Source organism: Artibeus jamaicensis, unplaced genomic scaffold (assembly GCF_021234435.1).
Source record: "Artibeus jamaicensis isolate MK-2021 breed Jamaican fruit bat unplaced genomic scaffold, CSHL_Jam_final contig_3207, whole genome shotgun sequence".
Lineage (NCBI taxonomy): Eukaryota > Metazoa > Chordata > Mammalia > Chiroptera > Phyllostomidae > Artibeus > Artibeus jamaicensis.
Genome location: NW_026521758.1, coordinates 188,962 through 202,590, shown reverse-complemented (window position 1 = coordinate 202,590; position 13,629 = coordinate 188,962). Strand labels below are relative to the sequence as shown.

At 35.4% G+C, this 13,629-nt stretch overlaps 1 protein-coding gene and 1 pseudogene across 2 annotated transcripts in view; one reads left to right on the top strand and one right to left on the bottom strand.

The window, feature by feature from the left end:
• The window catches only part of CCDC148 (coiled-coil domain containing 148), a 115,142-nt gene that overhangs the window by 85,628 nt on the left and 15,885 nt on the right, over window positions 1-13,629 (bottom strand). The gene's annotated exons all lie outside the window — the stretch shown is intronic.
• LOC119044106 (NADH dehydrogenase [ubiquinone] 1 alpha subcomplex subunit 5-like) lies at window positions 12,151-12,544 on the top strand (annotated as a pseudogene).

Genomic DNA, 13,629 nt, shown 5'->3' with positions numbered 1-13,629 from the left:
CATGTTACTAAAATATGAATGGGTTAGCCAGGCAGTGAAAGATAAATACCATATAATTTCACCTTTAACAGGAACCTAGTCAACAAAACAAAGAAGCAAAATATAACCAAAGACACTGAAGTTGAGAACAGGCTGACAGTGACCAGAGGGGAAAGGGGAGAGAACAGGGGAATAGGGGAAGGGTTTACAGGAACTAGTATAAAGGACACATGGACAATAACAAGGGAGGGATGGAAACAGGAGGGAGGAAGGGACAGTGGAGGTGGGGGTAGGCTGAGATGGGGGTAAAAGGCAGAAAACTGTACTTGAACAACAATTAAAATAAAATGAATGGGTTAACAATGAGATCAAGGGAAAAAATCAAGACACCTTCAAACAAATGAAAATGAGAACACAACAACCCAAAATATATGGGACACAGAGAAATCATTCTTAAAAGGGAAACTCGAAGTATTACAGACCTATTAATGTTAAAGGAACTTATTTAAGGAAAAGAAGATTAAAACTATAAACAATAAAATGACAACAAATACATGTATGTCAACACTTGAATATAAAAACAAACCAAGCAAACAAGAAGAACAGAGACAAAATCATGGATATGGAGAGCATTTGGATAATTGCCCAATAAAATGGGAGAGTGGGGAAGGAATGGAAGAGCTGAGGGGATTAAGAAGTACAAATAGGTAGTTACAGAACAGCCATGGAGATGTAAAGTACAGTATAGGAAATGGCCAAAGAACTTATATGTATGACCCATGAACATGTTTTGATGATTGCCTAAGGGAGAAGGGAGTGCTGGGTGGAGGGGGGCAAAGGGGCAAAAATTGGGACAACTGTAGTATCATAATCAATAAAGTATAAACAAAAAATGGCAATCTAAACAGATACAAATAAAGGCAGAGATGAAGTTAATATTTGATCAGCAAGATCTTATTACCCAGATTGTTACAGAATTTGCAAAAGGAGATAAAAACAGAGAACAAAGCTGAAGAAAATATTAGAAATATGTGCAAATATTTTTAACTTAGTTACATGAACAAAATATGTTAGATGTTTAGTTAATTATCATTAAACATTAAAGGATAGCTCAGTAAGATTGAACCATGATTTTTACATTCTTCAGACAAGTGAATGACTTCCATATTTACATATTTTATATTTTGTTAGAACAGACACGGTAAGAATAATTTACAATAGTTATAATTATTGGATAGTTTGTTAGACATTGTAATAGTTTAAAGTCAGTCATATGGAAGAATGGCTAGGATTCATAAATATATGTACAGTTGAGCTGTATATGAATGTGTGTGAATATGGTGAGTTCTGAAACTATTTCTATGGTTATTTGTGAAAACAAAAAATAACTAGGCTTTGTATGTGAAGGCAATCTGGCTGAAACATCTGCCTTTTTACTGATTGCCGGGGTGGCTGCGTGTGATGGTGCTGGCTCGCACCAGCACCTCTTTCCTCCTTGATCTCTGTGTGTGCATCTCCCACACACCAGGCTGCTTTGTGCTTTGTGACCTTCTCACTCCGATTCACATTTACTTGGACAGTTTGAATCCTAGGAACAAATCAAAATATTGAAGAAGCTCTGGCTTATAAGATACCTGAAAAGTCTTTACAGAGATCCAAAGACTCTCCCTATCCTCCCTACTGCCTGAAGCCCATCACAAATCCAATTCTTTGTAATATAACAGAGCTGACACACAGCATTGGGCAGGGAGTTCACTGCACAAGTTCATCTGGGAATGGAGAAATAGAGGCTGAAATCACAAATATGCTCCGCTTTCTAAGCCATGTGCCCTGATGTGGGGCTGCATCTGACTGTTTTTAACTTATACAGAAATGTCCTGTGGGCTACTATGAGTCCTAGGTCATAATCTGATGTACAGGTGAGAGACTGGCCGTTTTGTATTTCCTGGTATTCTTCCCTTCACAATGACACTCTATACGCTACAATACACACTTTCAGGAAGTCAGTTTAAAGTACCACACTTGAGAGTACAGCCTGTTATGTATATAATGCTTCCAGTATAATCAGTGAGGCCTGTTTTGTCTAGATTAATACAAGTATGTCTTCTTTCTTGAACTTGCCTCTTTCTTTGTTTTTCTCCATCTCACTCCGCTGTTTCTCTGTCTCTCTGTCTCCCTTCTACTCCCCTCTTCCCCAGTCAGTATTTCTCTCTCACTCTCCCACCCTGACCTCATCCCTAAGACCTTGAAGAAAACAAAATTCTTTCTGGCTGAGTTTTTGGTATAATGCTCAAATTTGGGTTGAAACAGTTCTTTCTGAAGCCATCTGCCACCCAAGCTGTTTGCATTCCTCACTGAATTCCCATTTCTAAAACTAGGGGGAAATAAAGGGCCTATTTGCCAGCTTTCTCTGAATTCACCCCTTTGACTCCAATCTGCCTATAGTTTTTCACTGCTGGCTTCTGGTCACCTCAGCTTTTTCCCTAGGTCTCTTTTTTCTTCAATCGTATTTCTATGAGGGGTCACCTGGTCTCAAGGTATCTGTCCCTCTATTTATTCCACCAACAAACTGTCAACTTCTTGCTGTTTTCATTAATAACATCCCCCAAACCACAGGTGTACATGAGATTTTTTAAAAACAAAATGACATATTAAGCAAAAGAAAAAGTAGTACAATGACAATATATATCCTATTTAACTAGAGAGAGAGAGAGAGATGCATTCAGGAAAATGACATGGTTATTAAATTTTTAGCTATAGAGTGTCTGAAAAAAAAATTAAGGGTAAAGGCATTTAGGTATGGAGCAAAATTAAAAGTAAAGTAGGCCCCAAATGAAGAATAGATCTTAAACTGGTCCATGGTTTGGTTCCATTATTACATGTCAGGGTTAGTAAAAACTTTGTAATTACATGCAAAATTTTGGTGTGCTACTTTTCCTGAGGAGAGATTACACATATTTCATCAACTTCTCAGAGGGAATCTGTGACCCACATAAGCTTAAAATATTAAAAGAGAGTCAATGATGGAAATATCAGGAAAAAACACCTCACTCTAAGTAATTAACAAAATCATCTAATATTTAGCCTATTTTAAGTACAGATATTAAATTCTCTGTTATAAATATTAAAATGTCTCATCATTGTTGGGAGCAAAACGATAGGACTCCGTAAGTTTTTCAAGCCCCATTCATATCGCTTCACACACGGCTGACAAACGTGAAGGTATTCTTTAAAGTAGTTCTTCCTAAGCTTCTCTGGTGATGTGAATCACTTGCAGTGCTTTATACTTAAAAAATAATGAGTCCCAGGGCCCTAACACACATTCACTGATTCGAAATTTAGAAATGAGAGGCCAAGGAATTTTTCATTGCTTTTTTTAAGATTTAATTTTGTTAGAGCAGTTTTATGTTCAGAGCAAAATTAAGAGAAAGGTAGAGAGATTTCCCATATACCTTCTGCCCCCACGCATGCAAACAAATAAGCCTCCCCCTATTATCAACATTCCCCAGCAGAGTGGTACATTCTTTATACTTGATGAACCTTTCTTGATATATCATTATCACTCAAAGTCTATAGTTTACATTACAGTTTACTCTTAGTGTTGCATATTCGATGGATTTGAACAAATACATAGTGACATGTATCTACCATTACAGTATTGAACAGAGTAGATTCACTGACCCCCTAAATCTTCTGTGTTCCCCTTATTGATCTCTTCACCCTGGAATGTTTACAAGAAGTGTGTCAGATGATTCTTATCAATAGGAAGCATTTTATGGTAACTTTCCAAAGTTGTTATTAATTGATGCCCTTGTTTATCACATAAAAACAAATGGACTAAGAAGGAAAACCAGAAACTTGTGGTTTATTTTTTTTTAAGTATCATCAATTTAAATTTAGTTCCTTTCTTTGTAAAATTCTGAATGAAAATGATTAATAAGTAATAATAATTTAAATATTTTGACCTTTGTAGAAATATAACAAGAGTTAGGTAATTTCATAATTCATATATAATCAGATACAAAGGTTTTCTACTTAATTTTTCCAAACTAGGCAATAGAATACACTTACTGAAAATATTTGAAGGGCATTAAGCATGTAAGTCTAGGAATCTGATGAATTATGATACCTAAAGTATTAAAAATTATTAAAGGAATTTCAGCATAAAAAACAAAACATTAAAAGAAGCAACAGGTGGTCGAGTATTCTCTTTCAAACATATTATTCCATTAAACTAGTAGCTTTTTTTTACAAAGATAATGCTTTTCTAATGTATTAAAGCCGCCCCAGGGAAGTTATTTATAATGGCCACTCTAATGGACCAGCCCAGTTAGTGTACTCTACAGTGCCAACCTTAATAACAAACATACTGGGAGGAAATTTCTTTCTAACTTTAAGTATTTAATTTTTAAAATTAATGTAATCAATTCAGTTTGTCAAATATTTGTTTAGTATCTAGTGTGAGCCTGGCTCTAGGCTAGCTACTGAAGATAAAGCAATGAGTAAAGGTACAATTCCTATTCTCAGGAAGCTAGTCTGATTAAGAGGTTGGGTGCTAGTTCCAAACAGACATGAATTTAAATGTAAGCTTTACCATTTACTTACAATATGTTTTTGATCAAGGTGCATAATTTCTCCCAAACTTGGCTCATTTATATGAAATTAAAATAAAGATATGTGCCACCTGGGCACAGGGTGGGGAGTGGGGAGAAGCTATCTTGTAGATATTCTAAATTTTTTTCTCATGCTTTGTAAAATTTTGGGCAAACTAAATCAGAGGTTGGCAAACGTACCCTGTAAGAGGTCAGACAGCAAATATTTTAGGCTTTGTGGATCACCTACAGTCTTTTGTATTTATCCAATTCCATAGTGTAGTATTAAAGGAGCTATAGATAATATGTAATTTAAAAAGCATGGTTTCTTATGGAAAACTGTACTTGAAAAATAATTAAATAAAAACAAAAATAAAAATAAAATAAAAAGCATGGTTCTAATAAAACTTTATTTACACAAACAGGCTGCTGGTCAGATGTGGCTCTTACTTCCAGTTTGTCAACCACTGGACTAAATAATTTGTGAATTTAACCTTTCAAGTGCTTATTTAACCTGTTATTATATTTGCCTTACTAAAATGGTTTAGACCGGAAATAGTGAAAAGAGGATATACCAAGGAGTTGGAGAATTAAAGGATTATAGAAAAAACGGGCTGTCAAAAATCAAGGAAGTTGTTCAGAAAGGAAAGGCAGTACCACCCAGACTTAAAGTGATTCATCAGCAAAGATCAAGCTGTACAGAACAAGATTGAAAACTTAAAACATTTGTGCAATAATAGTGGTTATAATAGTATTATACACAGAATAATACACCACTATGCAAAATTGCCTTTGTAGCTCTAACTTGCTTTAAAAAGCAGATGTATTAAAGAATTGGGCATAAAATTTAAAATGCATGCATAATTATTTTAAATTATAAATACAAATAACCACAAAGAAAAAAATTAGTATCTCTTCAAATACTACCAAACCAGAGACACTATTTCACTGAATAATTTTAAATGTGTTAGAAGCAATCACTCATCAAAGGATCCTTCTGGAGCTCGAAGGATCTGCTCTTCTTGCATTCATTCACTCCCTGAGTTCACGTTACATTGCCGAATCTGCTCATGTTGGGCACACTGTAATGCTCAGTGCCCAAGGGTCTTCACCACAAGAGTGTGTGTCAGGCACATGTGAATAGCTTTCTGGAGATCACCTCAAGGACTCCTCCCCACAATCTGAAGAAGCAAGCACTGTTATTATGTCCCTGTTAGAAATGAGGAAGCTGAGGCACAATAAGGTGAAGAAATTTACCCACCATCAACTAGTTAATCAGTGGCAGAATCATGGTATGAACATGGAATTCTGTCTCCATCATCCATGCTCTAAATCTTTAGTGCTTTTCCTAAAGAAAAATAAGTACATGTACCTCCTATCACTAACCCCGCAGTTGGTCTTCTGACACTACTTGGTGCTGTTGTGATAAATAAAAATATAAAAAGTATGAATGTCTCTGCCACTCATGAAGAAATAAAAAGAACAACGGTTTTAACCATTGTAAACCCTGTTTATTGACCTTTGGTAATAAGTTTGAGTCCATACTTGAGTCTACAAATTTATTATTGTTTCTGTGGGGGGTCACAATTTAACCATTTAGGTGTCAGAACAGTTGGTGGTTCTGAACTTTTTGGAGGATCCAAACATATTGCAAATATGACACAAGTCTCAGATACTTGCCCCAGAGGAATGCACATAAGCAGTGCCGTGGCCCTGGAAGCGCATGACTCAGATCTCCTTCCAGACAACTGTTGCCTCTAGCAGAGCTGATGAACACTCCCAGCTGCTGCCCCTTTGTATCCAGAGTCTTCACAGCAAAACCACACTTCCCCTGAGACTCCACCCCCATCCCCACTATCAGCTGGGCTGAGATGTTCTCAGACTATACTGAAATTTGAGACTTTCTATCCAAAGCTTCCTTCCCTTTCTTCCTTTACAGATGTCAGAGCTGCAGTGTGATCTCATTTCTAACTACTCCTGCTTCCTCTCCTTATCCTCCATAGGCATTTCCCCATAAACTGAGCTTGTTTGATCCTGTCTTGATGTCTGTTTCTTAGGGACCTGAAATACTATTCACAAGCATATAAAATGTTGTGCACTCTTTCAGAGGATTAGTAGAACCTCAAAGTCCATTTGTAAATCCCTTGGAGCATAAGAACACTAGGATAAGAACCTCTGCAGATGGTACAATGAAAGTCAAATGAGAGATAATACTAAGTCAATATCTGCATTATTCTGCTCATATAAGAATTTAGCCAATGATTTAAAAAAAACCATATATAATCCAAATGAAAAACAATGAACTATACTTAAATATTGGTTAAATTATAAAAATTATTATTTTAAAAAAATTTAATGGAAAACAGGAGAGCCACAGAAACAAGTAAATACTTTTTTTTTTAATGTTTGAATGTTTTCTTAAAAACTGGTTTTCTAGAAAGAACACTGGCATCTGTAATACTAAAGCCTGAGGTCAACACCTGGCTTTGTCTAGGCTTGCTGAGTTATGTCCTACAAGCCACTAAGCCCTTCTGGGCTAAAGATGCCTTGTCTCTGAATGAAATGAAGGTGTTGAACTAGGCAACTTCTAAGGAAACTTTCAATTCTTAATATTTTATGATAATATATGTTTCTCTATGTGGCATAATGAATAAATATTGCCAGGGAGATAAAACTAATTCTAAGGCAAATATGAAAATATCAATAGTTATTTCAGAAAAAACTGATGATAACTTTAATTTTATTTGAAATCCTCGAGATCTGGCCCCTGACTCCTTTTCCAGCATTATAAACTATGTTTTAGCAGCACCTTTTTTGTGTTCTTTGTCCCTCCAAAGGTCATTCCTGCCTCTGGGGCTGTTCCATCTGTTTGGAAAATAGTTCTGTCAGTTCTTCAAATGGCTTGCTCCTTCTCATAGTTCATGTCTTGGTTCAAATGTCACCTCCGGCAAAAGATCTTATATGACCAGACTATCCAAAATAACCTACTCTAGCTGGTTACCACAGTTCAGTGAAAAAGTGCTGGCCTGTGAACTGAGGGGTCCCCAGTTTGATTCCCAGTCAGGGCAAAATAACCTTATCTGTTCCACAACCTTCTGTATCAGAAAACTCTTTTCCTATCAGCAGTTATCACAATTTCATTGTTTCATTATTCATTTCTCCACACTAGAATAGAATTTCTAGGTGCAAACATTTTATCTGTCTTGTTGATCATTATATTCCCTAGAATGATGCCTGGAATGTAAGATGTACTCAATAAATGTTTGTCACATGAACAAATGACTGAGCAAATAAATATATGGATGCTAAAAAAATGCACATTTTAATATTTAGAAGAGTGAAAGGAGTTATAAGAATTACCCTTCTTCAATTTCTATTCAGGGTCATATAGAAGCAGAATATAAACTTGGCTCTGTGGGTTGTTTTGCACCATTCGAGAAGATAATAATTCAAATGTGAGCCAGAAATAGTATTAGTATTAGCTTTTGGCTGGGCTTTTTGGGAGGTCAATAGAATTGTATGCTGATCACTACCAAGATCATGTTCTACCTAACTGAGCAAAAAGGCTTACATTACTTAACTTTATTTTGGAAATGAGTAAGTATCAAAATAATTATACTGACTTCCAAAGAATTAAAAATCACAATGCCTAATAATAAAATCATGAAATGGCTTTATGAAAATTTAATTACTATAGAAAGGTTATATAAGAACGAGTCATAGAAGTTTAAAGAAACTTTTTTACAAGATAGTCCTTTCACTGAATTTGATGTCATAAAGTCCAAGGAACAGACAAATTTAAAAACAACTCTCAATTTTCCATGACAGAGTCAGCTTTTGGCTCACAAAGAAGTAGCAGATAAATTCTGTCTCTGCCACTTACTAACTACAGCTTTGAGTAATTCACTTAATTTTTTCTAGGCCTCCATTTACAATTTGTAAAATAGGATTAGTAATGTATGTTTTGCATCAGTAGTAACATTGTTTGGGGGTCTCATGATACTGCTCTAAAGCACTGAACTTGGGACTAGACACATGCGAGATAATAATGGCAACTAAGCAAGACAATGAAAATGCATTGACAATATAAGTCTGTGGTGCTTAGGAGTATATGCCTCCTTTGTGAAAATAAATAATCTGTACAGTTGAAAACTGACTGAAATATTTTGAAAGTAGGCCTTTTTTGCCCTAGAAAGACAAGTGGCAAACAGCAACTTGGAGGTAAACCTTTTAACCATATTTTTTAAAAATAGAAATTTACCTTTATAATGAAAGTTTACTGAAATCAAATTCTTCTGATATTATGCTCATGTTATTATCCTCATTTTAAAAAGCTATTCAGAATATATGAAATGATGCACATTAGACAATAATTCATAAAGTGGTCAACAAATTTCATTTAGAATCTATAATGCCCATGATTCTATAAAAATAAAAAGGCAATCATTGACTCATATTTTTGTTCATTCATTCAAAAAAGCTTATATACTGCCTAGTGCTAAAGACATGAAGCTTATTTTCACTGGGGACAATGTGGCAGTGGTATCATCATTAGTTTTATAAAATATACACAAAGTACATGTTTAGAGGGAAAGGAATATTTTCCCAAAGAGATGATATGAGCTGAAATCTATAGATAAATGAGAATAACTAACCTAGAGTAGGGTGTGATTTGCAGGTGGGAAAGGACATTCTAAACAAGGGTAATAGCATATGCTGAAATCCTATAGCAAGAAAGAAGGTGACATCTTCCAAAACTATAAGAAAGCTAGTGTGGTTGGGGAACAGAGTAAGGAGTAATGTGGTAAGAGAAGAAAGAGAGGTATGCAAGGACCAAAACATTAGAGTTTTTTAGGCCTTTTTTAAGATTAAGGTCTCTATCTTAAAATCGGTGAGAATCCATTGAGGAAGGATTTAAGGTGACATGCTCCATCCTGGAAGATCACATTAGACTTAGGTATTGAGAACATATCTGGGTGGATAATTATAGGGGATATATAAAGTACAGTTAAGAGACTGTTGCTAGATCAGAAGACAGGTGATATTTCTCTTGAGCTAATTCAGTGGCAATGGTGAGAAAAAGATGAAGTAAAAAAAATTGAAAGGTAAAACTGACAGGACTTGCTGATGGAGACAATAAACAAAGAGGCACATTCAGGGATGGAAAAGGAAAAGGAAACAGTTCAAGATCTCTCCCTTATTTCTGACCCGCACAACTGGATAAAGTGGAGGTGTAATTCACTAAAGCATAAAACACTGGAAAAGGGCCAGGATTGGAAGGGAGGTGGTGAGGGCATGTAAGAAGATCACAATTTCATTAACTTGATTTTGAGTTGTGTTCAAAACATCCACACAGCATGAGGATCCAGAGTATGTAAGAGAGGTCTAGGCTGGGGCTAGAAGGTTGAGGGTCCTTGGTAACCTTTAATGTTGTTATAGGTAAGATGTCCAAGGACCAGAATGAAAGATTTTTTAAAAGGCAAGGTGGGGAAAAATCTATAGCAAAGCCTTGAAAAATTCCAATATATTATGCCCAGGAAGAGGATGATGAGCCTCAAAAGAACTCTTAAAGGAAATGGCAAGAGAGGAAGGAGAAAAATCAGATTAGTGTGTATTCCAAAAGCCAGTGTGAACCAATCTTTTAAGAAAGAAGAAGCCAATAATATCTAGTATACATACACATACACACAAAAATGCATATCTGTTGAAAAGTTTTTCTAAGGAATTAAGACAGTAATACCAATAATAAGAATAACAAACCAGAGTTCTACTTCTGACTATGATGGAGTGTCACAGATCAGGCTTATCCTTCCACTGTAAGCAACTAGAAAACTGAACAAAATACCTTAAGCCCATATTTTCACAAACTGGAGAACAAGAAGACCATGTTCATGATCACTAAGAAAAGAGAAACATGCTGAGTGGCACCCATGATTTCCCTGGCTCTCTGCCATGAGTTATATTCTAGACCATGCAACAAGGATAGGGTTTCTCAAGCATTAGTAGGATTGAGGAGGCAGAGACTTGCAGTCAGGGAAGCTGAGACATCTAGAAGTTGTGAATCAGAATTCCTGAAAGCAGGGAGTGAAAAAAGTTCAGCTCCATTAGCCTCTACAGGCTTCTCCTTGAGTCTTTGCTGAATACTAAGAGATGGGTGCACAGGGGAAGACAGTCCAAGTCCAAGCAAATATTGAATGGGAATATGTATGATGAGCAGCTACTAAAGTTCACACAGGGATGGGAGATGCTCCTTCTACTTTTCACCGGCAATAGTGAAAAGCCCTTGTTAATCACCCAGGGCATTCAGTAGAGACTCCAGGAAGTTATGCTTTTGTAGTAAGGCTAAATTTTTGTTTAAAGTCTATTCAGCATTCATTCTACCAAAGCTTGAAACAAGCCTTGACCTGATCCACAAGCCTTCATTGCTTGCCAAATAAGACATACCACTAATTTAAAGTAAGACAAGAAAATCAAGACACTCAACAGAGTAACACTCACAATGTCTAGTATTGACTCAAAAAGCACTAGAAATACCAAGAAGCAGAAAAAAGTCAACCAATAGACACGAAAAAACAGCAAATATAAACAGATACAAAAAATGACAAATATGACAGGATTAGTATTAAAGAAATTGGGAAAAAAGCTCTAATAAATGCTATAAATCTGCTCAAGTAAAAGAAAACAAGCAAAAGAGATGGAGTCAAATGGAATTTCTAAAGATGATAAAATACAATATGTGAAATGAGAATTCTACTAGATGCTATTAACAACAGATTAGATACTGCAAAAGAAAATAATCAGTAAACTTTTAGATATAAAAGTAGAAATTATCCAAAATAAAGCAAAGTGGAAAAAAATCAGCAGAGCCACAACGGTCTGTGGGATTCCAAGAAGATTAATATACATGCAACAGATTCCTGGAAGAAAGTGAGATCCAGAAAGAAATATTTTAAAAACTAAGGGTCAAAATGTTTCCATATTTGAAGAAAATGATAAAACACATTCAAGAATTCCAACAAATTCCAAGGCTAACATGACAAACTTTAATAAAACCACACAAGGGCACAATAATTACATTACTGAAAACCAGTCATAAAAAGAAAATCTTAGAAGCAGCCAAGATGGGGGCAGGGCATACAGTACACAGAGGAGCACAGATAAGAATGACCACAGACTTGTCAGGAACGATACATGTTAGAAGGCAATGACACAACTTCTATAAAGTGCTAGATGAAAAAAGAAAAAAACAACCTGTCAACCTAGACTTCTACACACCTTAGTGAAAATATGTTTCAAGAATAAAAGCAAAACAAAAGTATTTTAAAAAGCAAAAGTTAAAAGAATTTGTTGCTGGGATACCCACACCACAAGAAATGTTAAAGTTTTCCAGGTGGGAAAAAAATATACCAGATAGAAAATATATACAGTGATGTTTACGTTACATGTGGGTAACAGAGGAATTAGAACAATGACAAATGGTAAGAGAAGGTGAATAAAAACATGGTATGATAAAGGCCATATATAATGGGTAACCTGAAAGAACACTGTAAAAATAAAAATAGAATACTAAGGTGCTATCATGGTGGGCTTCCGGAATGTGACCACTGGCTCTGTGGGAATGGCTGTATGTGACAGTCCATATATCAGGCTAAGAACATCATAAAGAAAGATTCTTGATGTTCTTCAGAAAATCCCTAAAAATGTAGCATACACAAAGTATACAGAACAGATTATAAATGAGAAGCTGGGTAGTTATAAAGCGGAACCAGATGTTAAAAAATTAGAAGACCAACTTCTGAGTGGCCAAATAGAAGAGCTGATTCTTGGGGCTGAAAATGAACTAAGTTTGGTGAAAATGATGATACAATGGAAACCATGGAAGGCTTTAATGGAAGATTCTCCTTGTCAGCTAATGGAAATGGCCAATACAATTATCATCAAATGATTTCTGTGTTAATGGAAAACTGATATAATTAAATGTTCTGCTATATGAAAAAGTAGAATACCAAAAGCTAGGGAATTAATCCAAAGAAGCAGAAAAACTCTAAGAAAATAAGCAAAGACTACATGGTACAAATAACAACAAATAGTAAGATGGTAGGCTTTAATCCAACCATATTGGTAAGTGCGCTAAGAGTAAATGATCTAAACACTGCAATTAAAAGGCAGAGACTGTGAGGTTGATTTTTTTTTAAAAAAGGCCAACTATATGCTATCCAAAAAATATACTTTAAATATGTAGACAAGTGTAGTTTAAAAGTATAAAGGTTGGGAAAGATACACCATGTAAACTTAATATAAGAAATCTGGAGTGGCTATCTTAATATCAAATAAGACACTGGAACAAGATATACGACCAGGGATTAAGAGAACTTTACATAATAATAACAGATAATAACTCTATAAATGTTTGTACCCCATAACACAGTTTTATAAATCATGAAACAAAAGCAGGAGTAATTGATACAATAAATAAATAAATCCACAATTATAGCTGGAGAGTTCAAAACTGCTTTCCAAGTAATTGATTAAAGTAGGTAGAAAAATTATTAAGGGTATGTAAGATCTGAACACTATCAACCTACACCCTGACCTAAATGACATTCTTGGAACATTCCAACTAACAGTAGCAGAATATATATTTACTGCAAGCGCAAATGGAGTATTAACCAAGGTAGATGATATTCTGGGTCTTTTTTAAAAAATATTTTATTTATTTATTTTTAGAGAGAGGGGAAGGGAAGGAGGAAGAATGGGAGAGAAACATCAATGTGTGGTTGCCTCTCACGTGTCCCCTACTGGGGACCTGGCCTGCAACCCAGGCATATGCCCTGACTGGGAATCGAACCAGGGACCCTTTGCTTCACAGGCCTGTTCTCAATTCACTGAGCCACACCAGCCAGAGTGATATTCTGGATCTTAAAACAAGTCTTATAAAATTAACAGGGTTTTAAATTATATAGAGTATGTTCTCTGACCAAAATAAAATCCTAAACAGAATTAAATTAGAAATCAGTAACAGATGAAGTAATGGAACCCCCCCACAGTGCAAAATTAA